This window comes from Carassius gibelio, chromosome A14, assembly GCF_023724105.1.
Source record: "Carassius gibelio isolate Cgi1373 ecotype wild population from Czech Republic chromosome A14, carGib1.2-hapl.c, whole genome shotgun sequence".
Taxonomy (NCBI): domain Eukaryota; kingdom Metazoa; phylum Chordata; class Actinopteri; order Cypriniformes; family Cyprinidae; genus Carassius; species Carassius gibelio.
Genome location: NC_068384.1, coordinates 20,552,885 through 20,579,239, shown reverse-complemented (window position 1 = coordinate 20,579,239; position 26,355 = coordinate 20,552,885). Strand labels below are relative to the sequence as shown.

At 36.8% G+C, this 26,355-nt stretch overlaps 1 protein-coding gene across 2 annotated transcripts in view; it reads left to right on the top strand.

The window, feature by feature from the left end:
• The window catches only part of LOC128026834 (AF4/FMR2 family member 2), a 188,778-nt gene that overhangs the window by 20,405 nt on the left and 142,018 nt on the right, over window positions 1–26,355 (top strand). The window lies entirely within an intron of this gene.

Sequence of the window (26,355 nt, the reverse complement as noted above, 5' to 3'; positions counted from 1 at the left end):
CATATTGAGTTCGCTGCAGGATGTTGACGTTCCTTTACCCCAGTATGGCAGGAAAATCCTAGAGCTGCTTGTTTAGTCCTAGACAATGTGAAAGATTTGAGTCCATGCTAGATGTTCTCATTCTTTAACAAGATGAAATCTCTAAGGATCTGCTTGGTGGAGCTCTGTAGCTGCAAGAAAAGTCACCTTGATGGCTTTGTCAGCTCTGTATTCATTTGAGCCCCTCCAAGTCCCGGGAAAATGAGACCCAGCTGGAAAAGTGACTGAGCCAGAGGTGTACAAACTTTTTCCTCCCAGGCTGCCAAATTACAATCACTTTGGTGACTCTACTCAGCATGTTATCCTAAAAATCAAGGTAGAAGAGCATTACCTCCCTTCCAGAAGAAAAGGAAAATAAAATATTTCTTTCCTTCACCCATTGTGTCTACCTTTGTTCTTATGATTTTATGCTTCAAAGTAGGTCATTCTGCTTCTTAGCTTTCCATTTTTTTTTTTTTGTTATCGTTGCTGTCTTTATCTTTAGAAGCTTGCCCTAAATATGATAATTTCACAACATACAATGGCTCTATTCCAAAATCAAGTGAGCTGTCTGCTTCCTATATAAGCAGATGCTTTCTTAGCCAATAGGTCAATATTCACACAGAATAGTTTTAATTTTTTTTTGCATTTCATTGCACCGCTTTGACATTGATTTACATGCACTAGACAGACATCTTTTTTTAACACTGCACTTATGCCTCGCATCTTTTTATGACACAACATCTTTAAATATATATATATATATATATATATATATATATATATATATATATATATATATATATATATATATATATATATATATATATATATATTTTTTTTTTTTTTTTGTGCATAATGCATAGACTTAAGACTTACTAAAGATTGTTGTCAAATTTGGCATTAGCATGTTGCTAAGCTAACAACAATACTTTAAAACACACAAAATACATTGAAATATTGCACAAAAAAACTCAAGTACTCAAGTATGGTCTTCTAAAGTTTAAGAACATATTTTCCTTTGTTGGTCTAGACCAGAGTCCAAATCCTCCAGAAAATACGGTTTTAGACTCGGACTTGAGTCCCAGGCTGAATTCATCTGGAGTTGAGTAATACAGCACTGCATCTTCCTCCATTGTGTATGCATTTTTTTATGGAGTGCCATTAAATTTGGCAAAAGAGAAGCTGCATTAAAAGACAACATAATATAGCCTACCATTTAAAAAAACAGCATTTGTGTTGGAAACACGTCTATGCTGCCTACATATGGAGCTCACTATGTTTTGGAACACAGCCAATGTGTATTTAATGGCGTGTAGAAGGACATTTCTTTGTAAATAAATCCATGCGAATGTTCACAGTAAATATAATTTTGCTTTGATTGGAGGAGTTTGCAGCTTGTGCACCATATAATTATCGAGGTGCGTCATTATCAGCAGGGGAAAAAAGGACACGTGGTGTGATTATCCCACAGAAATAAAATTCTGTCATTTCCAGATATCCGTAGCCAGTATAATCAGACCGAAAGCCTTTTCGTAGTCCTCTACTGCCAATTAATTACAAGCGGACCTCTGGAGCTCCTGAGGCCTAAACCTTTATCTCTGTGAGTGTGTTTGTGAGTTAAAGAGAGCCCCAGTGCTCCAGACTCTGGCATATTTCCCCATTAGACCCTCTGGAAACAGAATGACCTTTGACCTATTGGCTTGTGACGGATGCTGCAGTGCTGCTAGTTGTCAGTTCGCTGGCATTGTGTCTGCTCTGACCTGCCCGTTCAAGACCTCGCTCCCATCCATTTCACCATCACGCCACATTTTTCAGGGTCCGCATGGCAGTGTCTCAAAGACCGGCCGCTCTCTGGAGAGTTCAAGTCTTAGATCTGATTATATTCATGTAATTTAATTTAATGCTCCCATGTATATCGGATTTCCTAATGGATGAACTGTGACAATTGGAACTAATGTATCTTGAGCTAAAAACTGTATTTCATCTGATGCCAAGTGCAATCCATCTAGCTGAAAAATGACCCAGGGTTATTTATGGAGCGGCGTTTGGGGTTGTTGGATGACATGTAAATGTGCACTATACATTAATATCTGCCATTTTGGCGTGACAAATTGATGTAGTGTAGAAGATGCACTTTGAAAGCGTGTGTTAGATAGTTTATGCTCAGAAAGAGGATTCTGGGATTAGCAGCTTTGTGGTGCCTAGAAGTTTTCCTGCTCAAAACCACTAGGGAGTTTTTGGAAAGCAGTCACAGTGAAAGAATTCAAGGAGGAATGTTGCAATGCCCCTGCCTTTATTGTGAGTGTCGCATGGTTAAAATGATATTACATATGGGATTATATTCATTCTGTTTGAAATTTATTTTCTTACAGACCCGCAACGAGGCTTGAAACACGAGCTGATGTTTTTAGATCTCAATTATCAGATGAGAGGTTTTATGATTAAAATATGTTTTTAAACTACTACATAACTACAGTAATAGGATGACCTGTGGGGAAATGTTTTCAACTAGATTTTCATTTTTAAAAGAGTGTTATGGGTTCAAATCAAGTTAAGCAGTATTAAATAGCATCTGTCAAATCCTACAGAAATACATGCCAATTTGTCACTTTAGTTAACTAAATAATTTACATTATTCTACACTTATTTTCTATTTTTTAAAGCCGTAAATTTGATTAAAAGTTACATTTATAGTGGTACATTTTTTTTCTACTTTAAATAAATGCTTTGAACTTTCTTTTAATCAATCAATGTAAATGTATGAAAATGTATTACATGTGTTTACATAAATATTAAGCTGCACAGCTCTTTTCAAACTTGATGATAATGCATTTCTTGAGCACCAAATCAGCATATTAGAATGCTTGTTGATGATTCTTCAGAAATGATTTACATTTTGAAATATTATGTATGATATAATATGATTCACATATTCAAATAGAAACCAGTTATTTTAAATTGTAATAATATTCCACAATATTACTGGTTTCACTGTATTCTTTGATATATAGTATATAAATGAATGCAGCCTTGGTGAAGTGAGTATTAAAGACCTCCAACTTTTGAACAGTAATGTACTTAAAATGGAAATGTATGGGGTAACAGACATCAAATTTGGTCCTCCATATACAAAAATATGTTATTTGAGCAGTAAAGTTGAAACTGAACAGATAAAGAACAGATAGTCACTGGTGTCTAACATGCACCTTGTTGTTATATGGTGAACAGTGTAGAATCTCAGGGACTAGTCAAAATAATTTCCTTGACTATTTCAAAGCATTATAGAGCATTTCTATAATTCATCTTGAACAAAGGCAGAACATTATCTATACATCTTTAATTCAAAGAGTTTCTTTGTCAAGGAATGGATTTTGTTTTCAAAAATGTTGTATTGTTATATCCAAAATTAAACCGCTTCAAATTTATTAAGAATGATTAATAGAAGGATTTATGTGTATTAGTTAATATTTGTTTTGGAGGATCTCAAAAGGGATTTTAAAACGAGATCATTATTTCAACAGAATGCCTTTCCTGCACGTCTCATTTCTGAGCGATTAAATCAATTTCTTGTAAAGGGAAAGTGTTTTCTCTTCTGTCTATGAAGGTTGGTCTGACTGCACTCATCAGCATGCGGAGCAGCGGTTGATGGGTTAACCCTTAGTGTGCTGGCGGTGGAATGATTGACCTAGGCTTTGTGTTGCTCTATATTTCTTGTGCCTCTCTCTCTCTCTCTCTCTCTCTCTCGCTGTCCTTGGGGGCTACCCCCCCACCCATTACCATGTCTGGGCCTGGAGCCCGTTGCTATGGTAACCTCAGGAAGAGTTAATGCAGTAGGAGACTGAAATTGTATTATCTTGTAAGACCCCCCCCCCCCCCCCCCCCCCACTATATTTTTATTTTATTATTAGTCTTTTTTGGGGGGTGGGAAGAAGGTGGATTGGAGGTGGGAAGAAGGTGTATTGTTTCATGCATGATTTATAATAATAAAAAAAAATGTTGTGGAATAAGACACATTTAATTTAAAAAAAAAAAAAAAAAAAAGCGGCAGCTGCTATATCATATATCGGACCGGCTGATTAATCAGTCCTAATATTTGTGGTATTGACCACTAAAAAGACAAATATGAACACATTTATTGAATGAATAGGAAGACATCTTTATCTATTTTCGCTTCCTTGACTATGTGCTCTTCATCATCCTCCCACTCTTTCCTGTTTGACACCTGAGCTCCATCCAGGGCTTGTTTGCTCTGCTCCTATCACTTGTCTCCCTTCATGTTTCTGCCCAGTCATTGACAGCGATGAGTGCGGGTCCAAGGGCTCCGCTCAAGACCAGCGGATTTGCTTGAAATCCCCGTATTGTAATCCCACCATCCGCTTGTGATGAACGAACTGGGGAGGTGTGTGTTTTAGCAAGCGGAAAATTAATAGAGGGTCTGAATGTGAGCTAGACAAACCAACGAGACACGCTGGGAGAGGAGGCTAGAAATTATACACAAGATCCGAGGTTGACTTTAGACACCTTAACTTCTGCAGCTAGTTTAATGGCGATTTGGTACAGAGTTCTGCATTCATGTTGGACATTCTTGAGTTATTAATGTCTGAGACATTTAGAGAAATAATTATTTTAAAGATGCTTTTAAGGCACAAAAGACTCCAACCTTTAAACACTATATATGTAATGTGTAATTGATGTCATTATGATATTTCACCACTCACATATCTAGTCTGAACTAACACACACACACACACACACACACACACAAGCTCACACAGTTTTGTTGCAAGTGTCTGGACTATCAGTTCCTGAACAGTTCGAGGGTTTCACCCATTACTCTAATCTCTCCATTGTCTTGACTTTCTCTGCTGATAAACCAGCTGTTGTGTTTCCATCTTATCTCATGATTCTGCTCTGTAGTACTCTCTTTTTCCTCTCCCTGTGGGTGTTTTTTTTTTCCTTGTGGGAGTAATTTCTATGAGTGTCACTGTTTATTAATAAGTGTGTGTTCGCAGGGACTGCCTTTTGTTAAAATGTCATTCACGTAGTGTAGCTACTTAGAGCTATTTCAGTCTTTGATTAGTCATTTCTTTATATACATGTGTGTATGTGTGTTGTTGACCAAATATCGTTAATATCATCATAGCCTAGTTCAATATTAACATTGGTCTCTATTTCCAGCTCTGTGCGAGAAGAGAGATCTCAATCCGAACAGCAGAACACTATGAATTTTTATTTGGTTATCATTCTGTATATGTCTTGTAGCTTTACCTGTGTGACCAGAAAATCTGAATGTAGTAGCGAGTCAAACGTGTAAATGTTTGAAAATTACCAAAAAGAAAATTGCCCTTGATGGGGGTTTGTGGTTAACTGTCTATTCACACACACATCTTCCATGTCTGAGCACTCCAGATAAGCAGACAAAACTTAGTCAGGCAAAAATGATTGCTAAATTTGTTGTTAGTTAGCTAATAAGGGAACTAATGACAAAACTGCAGCAACGAAAGTCTTGAATTTGCCTTGTTTTTCTTGCTTGTAAATGTGTGTGTGTGTGTTAGTTTGTTTCAGCAAAATATATTCAGCAAATCCAACAATTGTATTGTTGTAATAATGTACTGATAACAATACTGTTTTTGGCAAGTTAAGTTTGGATTTTAAATATCCCATCTCATTAAATATTCAATGAGCCTTAAAGGGATAGTTCACCCAAAAATGGCAATTCTGTCATCATTTACTCTCCCTCAAGTTGTTCCAAACCTGTATGAGTTTTTTTTTTTTTTTTTCTGTTGAGCATGAAATAACATATTTTGAATAACTGGTAACCAAACAGTTGACAGTAGCCATTGACTCGTATACTACATAATACATACTGCACATATTCTATGGAAGTTAATGGCTGTTTGGTTACACACATTCTTCAAAATATCTTATTTTGTGTTCAACAGAAGAAAGATACTCATACAGGTTTGGAACAATATGAAGGTGAATAAATGATGACAGAATCATTATTTTTGGGTGAACTATTCCTTCTTACTCAAAGGCACAACCAAATGTTTGCACAACTTTATCAAGATCAATGATAATAATAATAATAATAATGTAGGTTTTGCACCAACAATAATAATACAAAATAAAGAAAACTACAACTTTAAAAGTTGTAAATGCAAACTCTTTTATACATGACCATTTTGCTGAATACAAACGGAATATGATGCTAGTGAGCCAAGAAAGCCCCAGTTATATTTTATTGTACTTTATTTCCCATCAGATAAAGTGTGTTTGTGCAATTTAGGACTACTTTGAGTGTAGAAGTTGCTTAATGCCAAGAAAGAGGCCATAAAGTAATCTCACAGTCTCTTGATTGATAATTTTATGTTATAGTAATGAAATAACAGTAACCCTAATGCCCAAACATTTATTGCTTTAGTTTGAACATTTTGGTTGTTATTATTGTTGGTAGTGGTGGAGCAAACGATGTGAATAGAACCACTTACTTAAGATTCAATTTCTGCCAGCACTACTGGGGAAAATGAATGAAAAATAGTCCAAGCAGTTTATCCAATGTCATGAATAATGCACCTCTGTGTGAAAGGTTTCACATTCGCCCACTCATACGGCTTGCTTTATGTACCAACCTTCATTGTCTTTGCCAACAGGGGAGCGTGAGCCAAAACATCGAAAAAGCATTCGCGCCAAATGAATCCAGTGTGGTTCCAGCAAACGTTTCATTTTTTTTTTTTTTTTGGCTCAAACTGTCGACTTCAAACTCACAGCAGTGACACATACTTTCCTCTTCAACAGCTTTCCTTACCCCATGTGGTGGACATTATCCTCTAGACTGACAACTTCTCCAGTTTCCTCCAAACTCGCCGGCTCCGTGTGTGATGCCAGATGACTGTTATTAGTAGGGGTGTCCATGGTTAACCGGTTAACCGATTAACCGTTAAAAATTGTGTAACCGAGTGAAACATTTTGCTCGGTTAAGTGACGTCAATGGCGTGCATTGAATTTAGTTGTAATACATTTTTGCACCACCAGAGACCGCCAGAGCGCTCCCAGACATTTGTAATGTCCACAAGAAGAAGTCATTTTTCTAATATGAAGCGGGCTAATACGAGTGACGGGGCAAAATGCAAGTATTGCAATACAGTGCTTAGATATACTTCAAGTACAACCTCGTTGTTGTAATCTCAACAGCCAACACCCGGGCATCATTAGGCCGGTCAGGACACACTGGATGCGTGGCGAAAGCATCTCAGCTGCGTGGCGTGTCTGTTTTTAATTCGGTTCCCATGTTAACAGGTTAGAGCTTGCCGACTGCCTGCGTGAGACGCGCGGCTCAGGCGCGGCTCGACGCGTGCATGCTAGAAATAGAACCGACGCCTTGTTATAAGCGTTTCCAGGCAAAGTATAATAGGAAAATATGTTTATATGTCATTTTGTACAAAAATACATATTAATTCATGACATTTTGATATTTGAAAGTCTATAGGTTGACATAAATTCAGATATAAATGTAATTTAAATAAATACATAAATAATTAACGATTTTCAAATATTGTACGTGTCAAACATAGTCATAGCCTTAGCGAGGCGGCCGCGGAGTCTGCTCGTTATACATTTTAGGCTTATTCTCAAATTCAGATTGTGTTAATGGGCGGCATTATTAGGCAGTTTTAATAGGACAATTTGACCGGAGAGATTACATTTTGTCGGACATTCCTTTTTTTTTTCGGCCAATGTCCGGAAATTACTATGGTTATGGTTACTATGGCACACTATGGTTAACCGAGTATTAACCGCTAAGGGCCTCGGTTAACGGTTAATGAAAAACTTGAGAACGTGCAGCCCTAGTTATTAGGACCCTTCTGTAGCCTGAACACAGAGCTCTGAAAGGTCAAAAAAAAAATATATACTTTGAAAGAAAAAAGACAAAGGGCGAAAGAAACAAGAGTTGGCTGCCAACAAACCATGTGCTAATAGCACAATAAAACAATACTGTTAAGTGGCCCCTGAAAATAATTGCAGATCTGTGTTTTTATTTGCTAAGGCTCCTGGGTAATAAACTGGGTAACGTTCAGTGTTAGCAGTAAAATGCATTCAGCCACATGTGGAATAGAGAGAACGCGCTCTCCTGTTGACCAGTTTTATTTGGAGATGAAGGGATGTGAACATACTCATGCTAGAGTCATTATTATAAAACATTGGTATTGGGTTTATATTTGATCCCTTGGACTGATTATATTGTCTAAAAAAGGGACTCATTCAAAAGTAGGTAATGAAAACATGCCCACTTGTAATTCTAAACAAGTATTACTTTCTTTACTCTGTCGAACACAAAAGATGAATATCCTAATATAAAATGAAAATGAATGGGGACTGGGTCTGTCAAGCTGTAAAATGACAAATAATTAAAATAAATCTATCATAGTCTATATGTTATCTGATAGCAGTTGTTCTGGACTCTTGTTTTCCTTTCAAGGACACTCAGACCATATGAAAGAAAACGAAATGTTTTGTTACCCATGTTGTACAGCAGGGACTTCACCTTGCTGTTGACACTGAAAAGACGAATTAGTGTATCTTGCTTCTAAATAACAAACCCTGTACAGGAAAACCAAAGCTACTTAAAGATCTCTTCAAAATGACAATGAAGTTGAATGAAATGCAGCTAGTGAAATTTCTCTCCAGGGTCTTTTGTTCTCAATGTGTTCTGTCACCATTGCTTTTGTGACAAGCCCAGTCAACCGACTCTTCTTTCCATCAATGAGGCGACTGGAGAGTCATTATCTGAAGATTAGTGACAGTATCAGGTTTTGGCACGCGGGGCCCTTGGGGTCAGAGGACTTGGCAGGCTGTTGGCTGCTCGCAGGCAGAACCGGGGTCTGTAGATGTAACTTACCTCACCGCTGTGACCTTTCCGGGACTATCTGTTGACACGGCCTATCTGAGCCAGTAATCCTTCGCCAATCATCTCTCCTTTTCCCTCTTGCCTTGCATATACCTCTATACTCCTGTTTCTTTTTCTAGGCCTGATATTTATTTATTTATTTTTACTTGCTGAATCCGAATGACTAGTTTACTGATAGTTAAGGAAGCATTGTTTTGTGTAATTGCGTTGGATTTTATTTTTATTTTTTTCTTCAAAGATTTGTTGTTTAATTGATTTAGAATTAACATTTAGAATTAATTTCACAATCTATGCAAGTTAGGGAGAGTGGTCTGTAATCCATTTATGTGAGAGGGCTTAATGTCTTTGACATGTACGATAGGGGTTTAACACCCTTCTCAAGGGAGCACTACTGCATATTAGCTGAGTCCATTAGAACTGGAATTGACCCATCTGTGGGTATTCAGGGTCACTGCACCTTTCCAGACATCTGCAGGAACCTGGTTATTTCACACTGATTGGAGTGTTTCCATCAGCCTCTGCTATTATGCCACTTGCTGGAATTAGTGATTCAGTCCCACAGCCTGCTGCCTTGCCCTCTGAGAATACGAACATTTTGTCCCCCATTTCAAAGAATCAAACCCTTGTGAAGTAACATTAGCAATTAAACAGATCTGCCTTGAGATTTCAAAGTCCTGGACTTGTATTTATTCAAGATGTCTCCTTAAATCAGTTCATTAACGGGAGATAAAACCCAATCCTTTAATTAAGAGCTAATTCCATTTTATTAAAACAGACTTAAGTGCTTAAGGAAACAAAACTGTATTCGCCAATCCTTCCATTATAAGGGCTCTCTTGACTTTGAAAGATTCTCTTTTTATGTTTATTCCATCTCGTCAAAGCACCAAATTACACACCACGAGCGAATGTGTGTGCCGTTTTCTGTTTATCGAATCCTGGCTGTTTGAAAATTCAACAGCAGGCCTGATAGCTCGAAGGACAGGATTGTGTGTGACTGCGGAGTTGAGGATTTGACCATTTTTTCTGGCACAGGTTTCAGGATCAATTGCATTTTTCGGTCGCTTCAGAGAACACCAGCGCTCCAGTCAAACATGAGATATTCCTTTCTGCTGGGTTTTTTTTTTTCCAGAATATAATATAGCTTTTTTCATTGCCAACCCACATGGTTTTAATTGTGGCAAGGCAGGTCAGCGCAGTGGAGGAAACAACAGGTGGAGAAACTGCGGTAAGACAGTCACGGCGTCACAGTAATCTGATGGTATTACCGCTTAAAAACACGAGTCAGGGCACATTTAGACATCACAATGTCAGTTTTAGCATGAACAATGAGCTGGATTGTGTTTTAACCTCGCTCTCAAACAATGCTGCTTAGAACAGTTTTATTTATACCTGCTTATATTTTTTTTTTTCCTAAAAATCTCATTTTGAATTGAACACTAATTACATATTCTGCTTCAGTCGGCTGTGGAGTGAGCCTTCGGGGCTTGTGACTGAATTCATGCCAGAGAGCAAGCGTTTGTACAACGTCATCTTAAACGCGCTGATTGAGGCCGACAGCTCAAGTTTTATAGACTCATTTAGAGCGTCTACTCAGAGTTTCTTCTCATTAAAACAATTCTTTGTGTTCTTAGACACATTTGGAATGTTTTTCAACCCAGAATAAATGTCATGTGCTTCACAGACCGTTCGACAGTCTCACCTCGCTAAAAACTCTACGATGAAACGCAGCTCTCGTGGAAACAAGAGTACTGAGCATCTCAATTCACCGTCCGTCTGTTGAAAGACATTGGAAGTGTTCTCAAACGCAGCCGGGGGGCAAGTGCGAGTGGGCTGCATTGATCTTTAATGACCTTCCTTGTGAACAGTTATCTAGATAAATCCAATGCCGTCTGAACTGTGCGAAAAAAAATATAGAAACCAAACTATTTGTCAGCAAGAGACATTCACTCAATTTAAACTGTGTCAAATCCACTGTCAAATTATCTTCATTTATGTTTGAATGCTCTTAAATTATATTAATACCACATTATACTTAATTACTTTGTAATTGGTAATTAGTTTGCAGGAGACTGAATACAGAAGAAAAAAATTAAGATCTAAAAACAGACTTGCCAGTCTGTTTTTTTTTTTTTTCTGCATTCGATCACATTATTTTTTTTTTTAATTTAATTAGCTTTTTGAAGTTTATCACACTTCAAAAAATGCATGTATTTTTGTGACTTTTTTTCTCACAATTTCAAGTTTAGGCCTAGAGTACATCTCGCCATTCGGACTTTTTTTCTCGTACTTATGAGTTATAAACAAAATTGTGAAACATAAACTCATGATTCTAAGGACAGGGAAGTCAGAATTGCAAGAAGTAAACTAGTGTCTTAGGGCCATATTTTGTTATTATCATAATTAGTCAACCTTGTTCTGTTTTAGTCGACTAAACATCTGAGCATTTTAGTCTAGTTTTAGTCAATGAAAACGTTTAGTCACATTTTCGTCACGCTGTATAATAGTTAAATTGAAAAAAATAAAAACATAAATTCTCGTCTTCTCGTCATCATATCATCTTAGTTATGGGAAGAAAGCTCGACAAGTAGTGTAAACCTACAATTCTGAGGAACAAAGTCCGAATTGCACAATTGCGAGTTTATTACTGGGAATTCCAATAAATTCTGTTCTCTTAATTCTGAGTTTAGATCTCACAATTCTGACTTTTTTTTTCATCCTGACTGCATGCATGCAGTATTCTGAGAAAAAAAAAAAAGCAGAATTGTGAGGCAAATTTGCAGCTGTTTGCTCAAAGCTCTTTCCTCAATTTAGATTTTCAGATGCAATTCAAACCGCAGTGGCGTCACTTTAACATAAACCAAGAGCCCCCATGGCCCGTAATGAGGGTTGATATGGACTCATTGACAGCATTTTCATTAGTCTTCCAATCATGTTTCCTCGTTTCAGTAATTGTGTTGTTTTCGCCATACTGAAGTATAATTTCAACAGACACTTCAACAATGACACTCATGTATGAGAGTGCAAGAGAATTTTGATTGGAATACAAGAAGTAAATACGAGTTAAAGCAGCCCTTGTAATTGTGGCTTTTGAAGCCATTAATGTTAATGTAATAAATAAGCATGCCTCATTTGATCTGGTCGTTGGAGGAACAGGTCTTGCACTACATGGCCATGCTGTAATCTGTGTGATTCCGCTCATGGCGGGCGTCACACTGACACTGGGAGTGAAAAATGGATGGAGCTTCTTGGCATATTTATGCGAAGGGACGGGAGACTGGAGACTAATAAGAGAGAGGCGGGGGCCCCTGCTGATGTGAGAGGCAATATCCTCCTGCGGTGCACGGCCCCTCTCAGGGGACGTCTCTTTAAAGGACATGGGGAGAAGAAAGGGAGCGAGAGAACGGCTGGCACGCTGCCCTCGGAAAGCTCGCTGCTATCTTCTCTTCAAAGGCACTGATTACCCAGCTCCCCTTCTTCATGTAAACGCTCTCTCGTGCATTCAGCCCGGGGAAATGATGCATTTCACGAGAACAGGGAATGGGGAAAATTTTCATGTGGATGTGACACAGTATAAGCATAGAGGAAGTGTAATATCTTGCTGGTGTTTTAACTTTTCTTTAGTCTCTTTATATGAGACAAAGTAAAACGATACAATTGTCAGATGTGTGTGTTTTAATTTTTCAGTGGATGATTTTTTTTTTTTTTTTTTTATAAATGCTATTTAATTATTAAGTCATTTGGCAATAACATTACTAGTTGCTTGTCTACTACTAGTCCGTCTCTCAGAAGAAGACATGTTGTAACATTTATGGGTTGTAATGCTTGTAATTGCACTATATTATCAACCTCTTCCAGCTTCTGGACTTTTATTGTTCTCTCTTCATTTAAGCTTTGATTCTCTATAATAGTTTATCTCATTCTATTGAATTTTAGATCTCATTTTTAGTTTAGTTGTTTACTGATGCTAATTCATGTTCAGTATGCCTGTATCCTAATTTGGCACAACTAATAAATGCTCTGATATGAAATTTGCTGCGTGTGAGGAGACGGGAATAAAACTTTCACACTTCAGAATTCACAGAGTCGCCTGCAACCTACAGGAGCCACATCACCATGGGAACTGTTGGAAAAGCGTTAAAGTTACTCAGAACTGCTTCATGCATTTCGGAAAACAAATTCAGTTTCTCCAAACTCGGTCTGTCACTGCTGGAAATTGAGATATTGGGCATTTTTGGGGAAATGGAACCCATTGTTATAGCTAGGATTGGGAATGTTGGGATTCATTCATGCAATTCGGCGGAGACAGTCTTTTTGCTGCAGTATGGTGCAATGCTACAGACAATGATCTTATACCAAGAAAAAATAAAAAATAAAACCATCCAAATGATGCAATCTTATAAATCTGGTTATTATTTCAAGAGTTTAGTAAATTGATGAGGGTATTTTTTTATTTAAATTCCACGTCAACTACGTCTGACCCACATCAAATACTTCTCTTTTTTGTAATTGAAATGATTCTTTTGCAGTGTCTAGCCTACATCATATAATTAAATCAACAACGTGATGAAATGAAATTAGAGGCAATGTAATGATTCCTGCAACGGAAAGCAATCAGGGATGAACTTCACATGTGAGAATTGCAAGGGTCCCAGAAGTTCATCATTTTTGAAGTTAATTTGAAATTGTTGCTCGCTGTATTTTTGCCCACATAACACAAAATGGGGCTGGAAGGGCCTGGGGTTTTAATTTCCGTGCTCTGTGCACTGGAATCAGAGATCAAAGACACTCGTCTCTCTCTCTCTCTCTCTCTCTCTCTCTCTCTCTCTCTCTCTCTCTCTCCTTTCTTTGTGTCTGACATACAAATCCAATGAGACTTATATATGTCTGTATGCTTATTCTATTAACAGCCTCATCAATTAATTGTTTACATGTTAATTGAAGTATTTATTTGAATTGTGACATCTCAGATATATTAGAGCTATCTTTTTTTGTGTGTGTGAATTTATTATGTAAGAAAGTAAAATTACACATTTTTAACTTAAAGATTTAAAGTTATACATTTTAATTTATTGCTATTATTTATTTACTTATATATTTGCTTGTTTGGTACATCTTATATCATATTAACTGTCATTAACTATAATATTGTGTATAAAATATATTCTACGCTAATAAGAATACACTACTGTCTAAAAGGTTATTTAAAATATCTTATATGCTCACAAGGGTTGTATGTATTTGATCAAAAATACAGAAAAAAAAAATAAAATAAATAATACCATAAAAAAATCATTGCAACTTAAAATACATTTAATTTATTTTAAAATGTAATGTATTCCAATTTATGCCAAATGCACATAATATATTTGTGACCACAGAACCAGTCTTAAGTGTAAATTTTTGAAAATTGAGATTTATACATAAGCTTTAGATTGATGGTTTATTAGGATCGGACAATATTTGGTCGAGATACAACAATTTGAAAATCTGGAATCTGAGGGTGCAAAAAAAAAAAAAAAAAAAGAAATACTGAGAAAATCACCTTTAAATTTGTCCAAATAAAGTTCTTAACAATGCATATTAGAAATCAAAAAATACTTTTTGATATTTACGGTAGGAAATTTACAAAATATCTTAATGGAACATGATCTTTACTTTATATCCCAATGATTTTTGGCATAAAATAAAAATCTATCATTTTGAGCCACACAATTTTTAATTCTTTATAAAAATACACCACAGCGACTTAAGACTGGTTTTGTGGTCCAGGGTCACATATGTAAATGAACAAGTATTTATTTATTTATTTTATTTCATGTAAATTGAATGGGTAAATGTTTTATAGAAGTAAAATTAAAAGTGTTTGTGCTTCATATTTACCGTCATTCAATTATATTATATTGTGGAAAAATTATATATTGCCATTTTGTTAACCATGGGTTTAGATATTCTGGCATCAGTTGTTAAAAAGATTAGCTGCTATTAACCATATCGAAAAATCAGAGCTGTCAATAATTTAGGACTGTGCATTAATTCAGTAGTATGTTTATTTATTTAAGAAAAGCAATAAAAAATGTATGTGTTTAATCTTGCCCCCTTAATAAATGAGTACATCATATAATAAATTGGAATATTTGTATATTGATTGACAGTCTTAGTAAAAGAACAATCATGATAAATACATATCATCTGAACTGGAAGTGTCACTGCAGATTGTAGGTCTTCAGCAGCCGTGGACGACAAAAACGGAGGAAAGTATTAGATGTTTCCTCTGTCGGAGCAACTCTAGCTCGGCTAGACACGTGTGGAAGAATATGGCTTATGAAGTCATCGCGGCTGTCTAGACGTGACTAAAACCACGTTTGTTTTCAACAGCTTTGACAGACGTGTTTATTTACATGCGGGGACGCCAACGTCCGTGTCAGCATAACGGAGGTGAAAACCTCCTCCCACCAGAGAGACAACATACATTTCAACTTGAGGAAGCTGCCAGAAGAACATTTGAGCTGCATCCTGCACTCAAACCTGACATATGTAAGCAGGACCCAAGCCAAGAGAAGACATATATTAGATCCTGGAATAAGTGTTGTTTTTCTGAACACAGACGTTTTATGAGAGAGAGAGACAGTATGGAACTATACACCAATTATTCTGACTAAAGGGAAATTCATAAAACCGGGGGGATGAAATAGTTACAGTAATTGCCTAGCTTCTGTTCCTGTCACGTTTTGTGTCCGGCCGCGTCGGGTTAACGTGTAATTAGCCGAACTCGCAGATGAGCATGGAGCATCACGCAGCAGTTTGGCTCAAGCTTGCTGAAGAACCATCCATATTAAAGACTTGAATCAGTGGAAATACATTATCATTCAAAAGACTGGGATCAGTGAGATTTTTGAATTTTTTTAAATAGTCTCGTAAGCTCATCAATGCTGCATTTATTTGTAAAAAAAAAAACAGTAATATTACGAAATATGCTAACACTTTAGTATAGGGTCCAATTCACACTGATAAGTAGTTGCTTATTAGCATGTCTATTATTAACATATTAGCTGTTTATTAGTGCTTATAAAGTACATATAAATGCAAGACATCCATAATCCTACCCAATACCCTAAACTTAACAACTACCTTATAAACTATTAATAAACAGCAAATAAGAAGTTAATTGAGGCGAAAGTCATAGTTAGTGGTTAGTTAATTGTGAGAATTGGACCCTAAAATAAAGTGTGACCGGAAATAAATAACTGTTTTATATTTTAATATATTTTAAAATATCAATTTAACATATCCATGCTGAATAAAACTATAATCTACTAAAAAAAAAATAAGCAAAAGCAAAAGACAAATAATTTTGCATTTCAAATTATCCTTTTTTTTTCATGACGACAGTGATGAGAATATGAATACACTAGTGTTAAAAAAGATATGGTTTTGAAAGGTGCTCGCAAAGGCTGTGTGTATTTGATTAAATACATTAAAAACAATGCAATTATGAAATATTTATGCAATTTAAAATAACTGTTTTCTATTAAAATATATGTTAAAATGTAATTGAATCATGTAATGCAAAGCTGTATTTTCAGCACCATCACTTCGGAAATGATTATAATATACTGATTTGCTGTAAAACATTTCTTATTATCAGTGTTGCTTTTTATTTTTGTGGATACTGTGAAACATCACTGATCAGAACTGCATTTATTTGAAATAGAAGTCTTTTGCAGCATTATACATGTAACATTACACATACACCAGTTTAATAAAATCCTTGATGATTTCTCTCAAAGAATGTCTTACAAAACGAAATGTTCTTTTGATTGAAGTATGACCTGGAGTCTTTCTTGGCGGTTGTGAGTCTCACCCACATTGAGAGCCGCGCTACTATTCTTGCTAAAACCGCGGTGTCTCTCATTGAAAACATTAAAAGTAATTACGTTTCCAGTGCAGTCGATGTAATCTGCAGTCTATTAGTGACACATTCATTGCCATGCAGAGTTGAACAGAGCATGATTAAAGACAAGCTAGTGGACGCTAAGATCTCTTCAGGTGGATTCGCTTTGAAATCATGCAGCAATTAACAGCTTTCGGACAGAAAGCGACGTCAGGCAGCCGGTTGTTGATTGGACGATGTTGTTGTTTTGGTGTTTAGCTGTCTTTGTGTCTGAAACACCCCCCAGCCTCTGAGGGGAATGTTTAGAACCGACTGCTGATTAACGAATGCCCAGACGAGTTCAAAGGAATGGAAAATTAAAGCGTAAAGATTTCTGAAGTCTGCTCTGTTTGTTTTCATCGTTTGATGCTTACCATTCCTCCGGTTGTGTTCGAGCCAGCTAGTTTTCACGGGTTGCTTTTGTAACCCCTTTCAGCTGTTTCATTGTGAAATTAATCATAGAAGACTTCTGGCTTGTGTGTCCTCACAAGACGAATGAAACGGATCACTGAAATCCAGAGTGTTAAGTGCTATTGCTACATTGCTAGCTTCACATCCCAATGCCAATTCTGAACTCCCAAGTGTTCATCACATGCAAAATCATGGGCATGTCATATTTTACTCCAAAATCAAGCTTATTATTATGAAAGTGAAGTGTGTGTGTATGTATATATATATATATATATATATATATATATATATATATATATATATATATATATATATATATATATATATATATGGTAACACTTTAGAATAAGGTTCCATTAGTTAATGTTAGTTAAATACTTTCGTTAACATGAACTAAGCAAGAACAATCTTTCTACAGCATTTATAAGTCTTAGTTCATGTTAATTTCAACATTTACTAAGGCATTATTTAAATCTAAAGTTGTGCTTGTTAACATTAGTTAATGCACTGTGAATTACCATGAACTAACAATGAATAACTGTATTTTCCTTAACTAACATTAACGAAGATTAATAAATACAGTAATAAGTGTATTATTCATTGTTTGTTCATGTTAATTAATACATTAACTAACATTAACTAATGGAACCTTATTCTAAAGTGTTACCATATATATATATATATATATATATATATATATATATATATATATATATATATATATATATATATATACAGTACAGACCAAAAGTTTACTGAAGGCATCAAAACTATGAATTAACACATGTGGAAAAGTGTGAAACAACTGAAAATATGTCATTAATCTAGGTTCTTCAAAGTAGCCACCTTTTGCTTTGATTACTGCTTTGCACACTCTTGGCTTTCTCTTGATGAGCTTCAAGAGGTAGTCACCTGAAATGGTCTTCCAACAGTCTTGAAGGAGTTCCCCGAGAGATGCTTAGCACTTGTTGGCCCTTTTGTCTTCTTTCTGCGGTCCAGCTCACCCCTAAACCATCTCGACTGGGTTCAGGTCATCTGACGCAGCACCCCATCACTCTCCTTCTTGGTCAAATAGCCCTTGATGCCTTCAGTGTGACTCTACAATTTTCATAGTCATGAAAATAAAGAAAACTCTTTGAATGAGAAGGTGAGTCCAAACTGACAAGATAGTGGACCCTAAGATCTGTTAAGGTGGATATCATATCATATTTATATCTTAATATATTATGGGTTTTTTTCTGCAATTTGAGCCAACTGTTTCTTGGTTGGTTTTGCGAGAACTGCGATGTTCAGTTTTGGTCTTCACGGATGAACATGCTTCATATGCAGCTCTTCACGGCCCTGTCGACCTCTTCCTCTTTCCACTTCATCAGCCTCTCCATCTCTCCTTCTGTTCTCCACTGCAGCCGAGAGCTGCTTCTGCAGAATTTCAGGCCAGGGGTTAAACATGTCTCGAAACCATGTTCCGTCTGAAAGCTGAGCTTCAAAGCCGGAGATAATATGCGAGTTTCATAAAGCAGAGATCTTACATTTGTAGTTGTTTGTTTGTGCGTTGTTTTCTTGCTGTTTCCACCGCACATTCAACTCTCTAATGCATTTGTCATGAAACCACATGGTAGACCTATCTCAGCATTCAGGTTTCAACTTGAGAGCGACTCAGAATAGACTAAGATTAGATTTAGGTTCTTAAACGCACCCTGTATGCTGTTAACTTCAACCGCAGATCTGCAATTACACCGTAATTGTGGTAAATTCCTCTCAATATGAATGTGAAGTATGGAACATGAAGAAGAAATTAATTTGAAGTCGGTGCCCATTAAGGGATAATCGACGTGCAGCTGCCATAATTTCCTCTCTCCATTATGCAGTCTGCTGAATGCGCGCAGCGTCTCTGACTATTACTGCGTCTGGATCAGTTTTTACAGTTTGATGACATGGAAAATTGACATTTGTTTGGCAGGTTTGGTGGCGCAGGGGTTGGGTGCTTGTTTCGGGTGGTGTTTGTGGACACTGCTCTGATGTTCCAGTGCACACGGACGTCTGTTTGCTAAATTGGGTCTAAAATTCTGGAAATGTGCTAGAGCTCCTGCAATATACATTAATGGTATTTCAGACTTGCTTTCTAATTGGTTGGCACAGTTAATCACTGATCCCTTGTATTGCGAGTTGAAAACAAAAAAACATAAAAACAAGATGGAGTGAATTACAAACAGCACAAGGCTGTGTGACAAACCAATTAAACAAATGAGACAAAAAAGAAAAAAAAGAAAATGTTATGTTTATTATAGATCCCTTTCATCATTCACTGGAGGGAATCTGAAGCAAGGTGTTTTATGCAATCGCATGTGATATTTAATGCAATGCTGTTTCTGCATTTTAAAATGTGACTTAAGGCGGTTCCAAATGGTTGGTGGGAAAACATTGTTTAAAAAAATTGAAATAATAATAATTAATAAAAGACTGATTATTATTATCATTGTTGTTGTTGTTATTAATGTTAAAAAAATATGCAATATAAAATAGTTATATTTTGCTATACACAACATATATAGAAAATTATTATTATTATTATTATTATTATTATTATTATTATTATTATTATTATTATTATTGTTATTTATTATTATAATTTTAAAAGTAATTTTTTTACAAGGTTTTGTCATTATTACATAATATATTATCATGATACATAATACATGATTACATGACAATTGAAATAATTACAGTAAATTACTGAGTAATATAATTTTAATGAAATATGCAAATGTCTGAATAAATTACATCTAACTAGTTACTATGTTTCTGTAGATTGCAGGGAATGTTTTAGTGCCTTTTAGACTTTTGAGAATCACATGTATTACTAATCAGCTCTGCTCTGAAGAAAGAACGCCCTCAAAAGTTAGTGTCAGCTTTGGACTGGGAATGGAACGAAGCGTGTTTTAGTCTTCATTCTTCTCTATCCTGCTGAGCCACTGTTAATGTGAGTGCAAACAATGGCCTCCTTGAGGAAATGGAACGAGCCCTGAGGGGAAGTGGTGTCAGTGGTCAGGGTGATAACCTGGCAATTACTGTCAGCATTGCTCATTAATCTGAGAGAGTTCTTTACTCGCCTACAAGCAGCTGCCACCGCTGCCGCCCCGTCCTGGAGACATGGCTCTGGCCCGGCTGCTCATTTGTGCTCGCTGTGCAGCTCAGGGGCGACTGACTGAAGGAATGCTAAATTTGGGCCATTTTTGAATTGGTCTTCCCGGTGTTTCTGAGGGTGGATATGTTGCTGTTACTTTTGCTATTTACTATTTATATAGATAAATAAATAAACCACTTGTGGGTTTTGTTCAGTATTCCTTTATTTTTTTTTTTTGTGAGAAATCAATTCTGGTATTCAGCAAAGATGCATTGTATTGTTATGAAGATTTCTTCTTTTTTTATGCTGTTTGTTTTATGATAATATGAAATGTATCAAAAGGTTCATTTGACAGTGAAGACTGGAGTAATAACTGAAAACTTTTTAAATAGTAAAAGTTGTTTGGAATATTATAGTTTGTACTGTATTTTAACCAAATGGTGAGCCTAAGAGACTTTCTAAAAACATTTCAAAAAAATCTCACTGACCCTGAACTTTTGAACAATTGTGTACGTGCCGATAGATTTAAATTTAAACATTTTGAGAAAGGAAAGAATCCCAAAATCATTTTTGTCAAGTTTGTCATTTTGGTTCACAATCTGTATGCTATTTTTAGTCAAACATATGTCAAGGAAAGCATATTCACAGGAGCTCTGTGATAACCATCAGAAAGGCAGACGAGGAAACAAAAAGTGGAAAACCGAGAGCTTGGATTCCCCTCAGGCTAGACTGTCCCTCCAGACGAGCCCTCTTCCTCCTGATGGACGCCTGCTATCTTTCTCGCATCAATCTCGCCCGAGCGCTTATATATCAGGAAATAAATGAGAGGAGATCTCCACCTCTTCTGTCACTGCCCTAATGTGTGAGATAAGCAGCTCCACGTAATTACAATCCTCCAAAATCATTGTAACAAGAGGCTAAACGCTTCGCTGTAGTTTTAATTAGGCCGTGCTTCAAATTAATAATTGCCGCTTAAATCAGAAATCAGGCCCACTGTTGTGACGGCTGCTTCGTTCTAATAACAGTGGCACTCGTTGGCTGTTTATTACATTATTTCTCTATGGGAGACTTTCACCGGGGGCTGCCGAGGGGAAGAGGGGCGAGAGGAGGGAGAGAGAGAGAGAGAGAGAGATGGATGCAGGCACTCTGTTTGGTTATCTTTCGAATGCAGCAAAGCTCAGCTAAGATTAAATTCATTCGCTTTTCCATGGATATCGCATGTTCATTTCCCCCCTTCGTCGGCAGTGTTAGGAAGAGGTGGAGTACGAAAGAATGGAGGGAGAAAACTGCCAATGCCACATATTCCAAAACGTAATCATGCCACCAACAACATCAGCGTAATAAAGCGCCTGCTGTTTAACATACGGCGTGTTGTCAGCACACGGATAAGACTGAATATACGGCCAAGAGAAAATGTTGGTAATGTGTTTATGTGGAGTCTGAATATATCACTGGTGGTTTCTCAGAGGAAGGAAGGTGGGCAGCGCCTCCTCTGAAGCATGGGGAGAGAAAATTATCATCTGTACAAAAATCAAGCAAAACAGACATTTAGAAAGAGGGGATTAAATTGTGTCTTACTTTAGGGTGTTTTCAGAGTTTGCTGCCCTCAGGCCTCTATGATAGTCTGGTTACACTTTAGTATAGGGGCCAGTTCTCACTATTAACTAGCTTCTTATTAGCATGCCTACTATTAACTAGTTGGATGTTTATTAGTACTTATAAATCACTAATTCTACATGACCATATTTTACATCCCTAATCCTAGCAAATAGCTCAACTTAGCAACTACCTGAACTATTAAAAAGCAGAAATTAAGGAGTTTACTGAGACAAAAGTCGTTGTTAATAGTTTGTTAATAGCGAGAATTGAACTTTAAAATAAAGCTATTTTTGGATCATTGAGTTTTTTATATATATATATATATATATATATTTTTTGAACTACTGTATTTTTCGGACTATAAGTCGCACCTGAGTATAAGTTGCATCAGTCCAAAAATAGGTCATGATGAGGAAAAAAACATATATAAGTCACACTGGAGTATAAGTTGCATTTATTTAGAACCAAGAACCAAGAAAAAACATTACCGTCTACAGTCACGAGAGGGCGCTCTATGTCTTCAGTGTAGACTACAGGAGCATAGAGATGTAATGTTTTATATTGGTTCGTTTCTCTTGGTTCATGTCAAATTAATTTTGATGAATAAGTCACACCTGTCTATAAGTCACAGGACCAGCCAAACTATGAAAAAAAGTGTGACTTATAGTCCGGAAAATATGGTAGTCGTTATTTGTATTTTACGTTTTAGTACATTTTTAATACATTTGTTGTGTGTTTTAGCATTTCATTTGTGTTGTTGTTTTTAAATTACATTTTAACTTATATTTAAGGTAGTTTTATTTCATTTTAAGTACATAAAGTTAGGCAAAAAATTTGAAATAAAACAAGTATGATATCTCGGTGTCGCAAAACGGCTGCAAATAAGGATGAGGTGTGGATCTGTTACGATGAATAGTCAGAGACATTCGGATCCAATTGCAGCATTTATTAAACAGAATGGTCAGACAGTCAGAAATCAGGAATGGCGTCAGGTGTGTCAGCGATAACCAGAAACAAGCAGAGATTGGGGCAGGCAGCAGAGAATCACAGTCTGAATAAACAGTCCAAATGCCAAACACGGGAATAACAAACACAGGAAATCACTCAGAAATGTTAAATGGGGCTAAACAAGACAAGATATGTGTCTGTGTATTAGCTGCAGGAGTATGTGTCTAATTGGCTGATGAATGAGGTGCAGGTGTGGCAAGGTGATTGTGATGCAGTGACTCATGGGGAATGTAGTTCGGGTGCGGTGCAACAGAATGAAAGGTGCCTAGTGTCCATGTGATTATATGGTGACATCTGATTGTTAATGGAAATAGGAGATTGCCAGCGTCCTGAATGGAGTGCACTATATTAGAATTCATGGGCGCTCCAGCTGATGATCGTAACAGGATCTAAGCACAGTGATTTAGATTTACACAAACTCAAAACTGGACACAGAAACTGAATAACTTAAATGTTACACACAACAAGAAGTGACAATGAACAGAAGAAAACACATTAAATACACTGAAACAAAGCAAGCAAACAGGTGCAAACACAAATCACATCAATGAGTTACTTAGATAACAAACTAGTGGCGGGGAAGTCAAAACAAAGGGAACTAGAAAAACTAGAACGAAACCAAACGGAACAAGTGACACCCTGATTCTTGTCTCTAGATGCAATTTCATGAATGAAACCCCATGCGCTATAATACTCATTGTTATTCATATTACAATTCATTGACATATTAAATACAGACTTAAAGTTTTGACAGCCCTGAAAGTATATTCTATTATATTCTATAGGATTACCTGCGGTTTTCTCCACTTTGAGGAGAAATCACACTCACAGATACAGTCCATAAGTTGTCTCACACTGCTGCAGTCATAACTAGGGGTTATTTGCACCTCAGCATTCTTACTTTCGTTCTTTAATCGTCTATAGCACCCTCTCACTGTCCAGTGCAGCGCTCTGTATTTGGAGGGGAATGCAGTGTCGGGGACCCAAGTGCCTGGAAGGCTGTGCCACTGACAGCTGTAAATTTGATTTATCGTCTTGTCAGGTGTGCCCAGCGCGCTGACATAAAGATAACTGACATCTTGCTGTCATTAAGGTCTGGGAAGCACCGTCAATCTCTCATTGCCGTATTTATTCCCACTTTTCTTTGTCACTTATTTCTTCCCCGACCCCTCAGAAGAAGCACCTGTCACCCCTAGACCAGGCCTCGTTTTTCTCGCACCGTTTCATCTCCCGCCTTCTGGAATTATTTGGTGATGGATTAAACGCTGTGGCTGAATCGCGAGATTCCAAGGTGTGCTTCGGAGGACGGCAAAGGCCGATTGAAGACAGACTGATTCCAGCTCTCCGGCTCGTTGTGCTATCCATCAACTCCAAGAGCTGGATGACTCTCTGTTGCTCTGGGAAAGTGTCCTATTAGCAGGAGTTGATGAAACATGTGTTTGAGGTATCTTTTGAGGTTTTGAGGTTTTTTTTTTTTATGTTGACATTAGATGAAAGCATTGATTTATCAGCAGAAAGTCAAAATGTTTTAAATTATAAAATTGAAGCGATAAGTCATGAGTTAGAATACAAATCTTTTGAAGCACAGAATTGAGGCACGCATTTGAAATGTTAACTGTGATCAAAATACCATAGATACTACAATTATTGTCAAAGCTCATGATTAAGTGGGGGTATTTGTGGCCTAATGGTTAAAGAGTCTGACTTGGAACCCAAGGTCATGGGTTTGAATTTTTATTTTTTTATTTTTATTTTTTTTTACACCGCTGCAACAAAAACAAAAACAAAGGCTCACTGCTGTTTCTACTATACATGGCTCCACATCACGTCACATTTAATTGTTATGGAACTCTTTGTCATGTTGCTTTTGATTTATTTTGATATGCCAGATGCCAGATGCTTTCTTATTTATTTATTTAGAACAAATCTACTTTTTTAGAACTGTTTAATATTTCACCCTGACCAAAAATAATGTTAATCATTATATTAACAATAATATTAAGACTATTATTGAAGTCATAATGACATATTATCAGAAATCGTACAACTCTCTCTCTCTCTCTCTCTCTCTCTCTCTCTATATATATATATATATATATATATATATATATATATATATATATATATATATATATATATTTTTTTTTTTTTTTTTTTTTATCCAATAATTAGTTGTTGTTGTTGTTGTTGTTTTTTTTTGCAAAAAAATTATGCAGCTTTTAGTTAAGGTGGTCAATTTTATCACAATAAAAAAGCAGCATAATAGCAATAGCAAGAATCAAAAATGCTTTTGCGAGACATAAAGTCACATAGAAAGTGACATTGTGAGATACATAGATATGTCGTTTGGTTTTCATGCTCCCAACCTTTCAAATCCCTCACCCTAAGTGAAAAGTGTCGTTAGCATGCTAATTTGTTTTTAAGGAAAAGCAGATCTTTTGAAGCATGTCATATATCCTTCAGTGAGTGAACGAACGAACGAACAAATGACCAGACGAGAACTTCCTCATACATGCACACAAGACAGCCAAATTCACCATTTCTATCTCGCCGTTGTTCCTCCTCAGGGACCGATGCTAATGCTACAGCTAGCGGCTGCGGCGTGTGTCTGTTCCTGAAGGAGGTCTGCGTTAACCTGAGGCCATTCTGCATTATGATAATGATAGAACCGAGTCTACGGGTCCTAATCAGCTACTGTCAGCCAATAACACTGGCCCCGGGGCCAACCAGCCACGGCTAGCATTGCACGCTCTCAGCTTATCACCCTGTGTGTTTGTTTCCTTACTAATAGATGAAGTTTGTTAAACGGTAAGTCGTTTACAGACATTAAATAACTCAGAAGAGACCTGGGAAAGGCTTTTGAGGAGCCACTCAGATGAAGTCATCATTTTAATGAACATAAAGAAAAATAAGAGGCTGACAGAGTCCCTCAGAGGGCGGCGCGTTTGGGTTTTCATTTGTGAAATCATTTACTCCACACGATGAATCTGGGATTGTCAACTACCGCAGTATGACATCTGCCTTTGTTTAAAACAAGCTTGAATTTCCTGTAACAATCCCCCACACTGATTGCCATATGAGGTCCTTCAAATCGAAATAAACGTTCCCTGAGGCTCCAGCCCTTCTCACAGCATTTCAAACAGAGCTGCCTCTTCCTGGCAGTCTCCTGTCTGTTCCTGCAAAGCATCTGTGCACCAATCCAGTTACTTTATCTCCTCTGCCACGCTCTCCTCATCTGCTTAGTGTCAGCTCGGGCCTATTAGACAGATAAGGGCTTCCCTTGAATCTCTTACAGGCAGGGTTTTTTGCCGTCGATTTCTCGCATGCCAACTCGAATCATGCTCTTACTCTATC